Genomic DNA, 3,779 nt, shown 5'->3' on the forward strand with positions numbered 1-3,779 from the left:
AGGCAGCACTACACCTTTGGAGACAAATCGGCTGGACGACGATGTATTGAATCGCGACGCAATTTGTGTGTTCCATCGTCATTAACAGGCTCTGAACGTTACAATTAACTGTCAGTTTTGCGTCGGATTCGGAAATCTAAACTCACAGGAGATCGACCGTAAGGTTCCCGAGGCAGCAATAGACCCTTCGAGACAGGTCAGCCGGAGGACGATGTATTGAATCGCGACGGGATTTGTGTGTTCCATCGTCATTAACAGGCTCTGAACCTTACAATTAACTGTCAGTTTTGCGTCGGATTCGAAAATCTAGACTCACAGGAGATCGACCATAAGGTGCCCGAGGCAGCAATAGACCCTTGGAGACAGGTCGGCCGGAGGACGATGTATTGAATCGCGACGCGATTTGTGTGTTCCATCGTCATTAACAGGCTCTGAACGTTACAATTAACTGTCAGTTTTGCGTCGGATTCGAAAATCTAGACTCACAGGAGATCGACCATAAGGTACCCGAGGCAGCAATAGACCGTTGGAGACAGGTCGGCCGGAGGACGATGTATTGAATCACGACGCAATTAGTGTGTTCCATCGTCATTAACAGGCTCTGAACCTTACAATTAACTGTCAGTTTTGCGTCGGATTCGAAAATCTAGACTCACAGGAGATCGACCATAAGGTGCCCGAGGCAGCAATAGACCCTTGGAGACAGGTCGGCCGGAGGACGATGTATTGAATCGCGACGCGATTTGTGTGTTCCATCGTCATTAACAGGCTCTGAACGTTACAATTAACTGTCAGTTTTGCGTCGGATTCGAAAATCTAGACTCACAGGAGATCGACCATAAGGTGCCCGAGGCAGCAATAGACCCTTGGAGACAGGTCGGCCGGAGGACGATGTATTGAATCGCGACGCAATTTGTGTGTTCCATCGTCATTAACAGGCTCTGAACGTTAGAATTAACTGTCAGTTTTGCGTCGGATTCGAAAATCTAGACTCACAGGAGATCGACCATAAGGTGCCCGAGGAAGCAATAGACACTTGGAGGCAGGTCGGCCGGAGGACGATGTATTGAATCGCGACGCGATTTGTGTGTTCCATCGTCATTAACAGGCTCTGAACGTTACAATTAACCGTCAGTTTTGCGTCGAATTCGAAAATCTAGACTCACAGGAGATCGACCATAAGGTGCCCGAGGCAGCAATAGACCCTTGGAGACAGGTCGGCCGGAAGACGATGTATTGAATCGCGACGCAATTTGTGTGTTCCATTGTCATTAAGGGGCTCTGAACCTTACAATTAACTGTCAGTTTTGCGTCGGATTCGAAAATCTAGACTCACAGAGGAACGACCTTAAGGTGCCCGAGGCAGCTCTAGACCCTTGAAGACAGGTCGGCCGGAGGACGATGTATTGAATCGCGACGCAATTTGTGTGTTCCATCGTCATGAACTGGCTCTGAACCTTACAATTAACTGTCAGTTTTGCGTCGGATTCGAAAATCTAGACTGACAGGAGATCGACCATAAGGTGCCCGAGGCAGCAATAGACCCTTGGAGACAGGTCGGCCGGAGGACGATGTATTGAATCGCGACGCGATTTGTGTGTTCCATCGTCATTAACAGTCTCTGAACGTTACAATTAACTGTCAGTTTTGCGTCGGATTCGAAAATCTAGACTCACAGGAGATCGACCATAAGGTGCCCGAGGCAGCAATAGACCCTTGGAGACAGGTCGGCCGGAGGACGATGTATTGAATCGCGACGGGATTTGTGTGTTCCATCGTCATTAACAGGCTCTGAACGTTACAATTAACTGTCAGTTTTGCGTCGGATTCGAAAATCTAAACTCACAGGAGATCGACCGTAAGGTTCCCGAGGCAGCAATAGACCCTTGGAGACAGGTCGGCCGGAGGACGATGTATTGAATCGCGACGGGATTTGTGTGTTCCATCGTCATTAACAGGCTCTGAACGTTACAATTAACTGTCAGTTTTGCGTCGGATTCGAAAATCTAGACTCACAGGAAAACGACCATAAGGTGCCCGAGGCAGCAATAGACCCTTGGAGACAGGTCGGCCGGAGGACGATGTATTGAATCGCGACGCAATTAGTGTGTTCCATCGTCATTAACAGGCTCTGAACCTTACAATTAACTGTCAGTTTTGCGTCGGATTCGAAAATCTAGACTCACAGGAGATCGACCATAAGGTGCCCGAGGCAGCAATAGACCCTTGGAGACAGGTCGGCCGGAGGACGATGTATTGAATCGCGACGCGATTTGTATGTTCCATCGTCATTAACAGGCTCTGAACGTTACAATTAACTGTCAGTTTTGCGTCGGATTCGAAAATCTAGACTCACAGGAGATCGACCATAAGGTACCCGAGGCAGCAATAGACCCTTGGAGACAGGTCGGCCGGAGGACGATGTATTGAATCGCGACGCAATTAGTGTGTTCCATCGTCATTAACAGGCTCCGAACCTTACAATTAACTGTCAGTTTTGCGTCGGATTCGAAAATCTAGACTCACAGGAGATCGACCATAAGGTGCCCGAGGCAGCAATAGACCCTTGGAGACAGGTCGGCCGGAGGACGATGTATTGAATCGCGACGCGATTTGTGTGTTCCATCGTCATTAACAGGCGCTGAACGTTACAATTAACTGTCAGTTTTGCGTCGGATTCGAAAATCTAGACTCACAGGAGATCGACCATAAGGTGCCCGAGGCAGCAATAGACCCTTGGAGACAGGTCGGCCGGAAGACGATGTATTGAATCGCGACGCAATTTGTGTGTTCCATTGTCATTAAGGGGCTCTGAACCTTACAATTAACTGTCAGTTTTGCGTCGAATTCGAAAATCTACACTCACAGAGGAACGACCATAAGGTGCCCGAGGCAGCTCTAGACCCTTGAAGACAGGTCGGCCGGAGGACGATGTATTGAATCGCGACGCAATTTGTGTGTTCGATCGTCATGAACAGGCTCTGAACCTTACAATTAACTGTCAGTTTTGCGTCGGATTCGAAAATCTAGACTCACAGGAGATCGACCATAAGGTGCCCGAGGCAGCAATAGACCCTTGGAGACAGGTCTGCCGGAGGACGATGTATTGAATCGCGACGCGATTTGTGTGTTCCATCGTCATTAACAGTCTCTGAACGTTACAATTAACTGTCAGTTTTGCGTCGGATTCGAAAATCTAGACTCACAGGAGATCGACCATAAGGTGCCCGAGGCAGCAATAGACCCTTGGAGACAGGTCGGCCGGAGGACGATGTATTGAATCGCGACGGGATTTGTGTGTTCCATCGTCATTAACAGGCTCTGAACGTTACAATTAACTGTCAGTTTTGCGTCGGATTCGAAAATCTAGACTCACAGGAGATCGACCATAAGGTGCCCGAGGCAGCAAATAGACACTTGGAGGCAGGTCGGCCGGAGGACGATGTATTGAATCGCGACGCGATTTGTGTGTTCCATCGTCATTAACAGGCTCTGAACGTTACAATTAACCGTCAGTTTTGCGTCGAATTCGAAAATCTAGACTCACAGGAGATCGATCATAAGGTGCCCGAGGCAGCACTAGACCCTTGGAGACAAGTCGGCTGGAGGACGATGTATTGAATCGCGACGCGATTTGTGTGTTCCATCGTCATTAACAGGCTCTGAACGTTACAATTAACTGTCAGTTTTGCGTCGGATTCGAAAATCTAGACTCACAGGAAAACGACCATAAGGTGCCCGAGGCAGCAATAGACCCTTGGAGACAGGTCGGCCGGAGG

This window comes from Schistocerca nitens, chromosome 8, assembly GCF_023898315.1.
Source record: "Schistocerca nitens isolate TAMUIC-IGC-003100 chromosome 8, iqSchNite1.1, whole genome shotgun sequence".
NCBI lineage: Eukaryota > Metazoa > Arthropoda > Insecta > Orthoptera > Acrididae > Schistocerca > Schistocerca nitens.